This window comes from Sinocyclocheilus anshuiensis, unplaced genomic scaffold, assembly GCF_001515605.1.
Source record: "Sinocyclocheilus anshuiensis isolate Anshui unplaced genomic scaffold, SAMN03320099.WGS_v1.1 scaffold457, whole genome shotgun sequence".
Classification (NCBI taxonomy): Eukaryota; Metazoa; Chordata; class Actinopteri; order Cypriniformes; family Cyprinidae; genus Sinocyclocheilus; species Sinocyclocheilus anshuiensis.
This window is the reverse complement of record NW_015537939.1, coordinates 945,387-946,006: the sequence shown is the minus strand read 5'-3', so window position 1 is coordinate 946,006 and position 620 is coordinate 945,387. Positions and strand designations below refer to the sequence as shown.

General features: G+C 46.5%; 1 protein-coding gene across 3 annotated transcripts in view; it reads right to left on the bottom strand.

The window, feature by feature from the left end:
* LOC107661470 (endoplasmic reticulum mannosyl-oligosaccharide 1,2-alpha-mannosidase-like) overlaps positions 1–620 on the bottom strand; it is an 18,950-nt gene that overhangs the window by 2,712 nt on the left and 15,618 nt on the right. The gene's annotated exons all lie outside the window — the stretch shown is intronic.

Sequence of the window (620 nt, the reverse complement as noted above, 5' to 3'; positions counted from 1 at the left end):
CGGTTGAGCTAAAAAATAAAGATGGCATCTGAAAGTTGCATTTGGTGGTCAGTTTGTATGTAAATGTATATTTCTGACTAACTTTTTGCACTTTTGATGTTATTTCTAGTGAGAAATCAGTACTATAGTAATTAAATATTCGTTTAGTTATCATCAAAACTCATTCTATTTTGTTGTAGATCATTAATACGTTACGCTGCCTCAGAAGCCTGTCCGAAATCAGTTTCATGAGTTGCCTTCATCGTTGTGAAAGCGAAACTACTTTGTTTGGTCTTCCAAAAGAGGACGATATCCGCTTCATCATGCCTAGAGCGGATCAGTGCTGGTCGCTGAGGAAATACATCAACTTCCCGCTGTGGATTGCCACATACGGCAGCGAGGCAGCAAGTCAGCTGCCTAGGCTTTCGGACGCAGCCCTTGAGTGAGCAGAGGCCGGCAGCTAGAGTGAGCGGTGGCAGGCGGGCTTGCGGATCAGCTCTAGGCATGACGAAGCGGATATTGTCCTCTTTTGGAAGGCCAAACAAAGTAGTTTCGCTTTCACAACGAAACACAGCGTCACACACGGCAGCCTAGAGTGAGCAGAGGCCGGGGGATAAAGTGAGGAACGGCCGGAGGGCTAG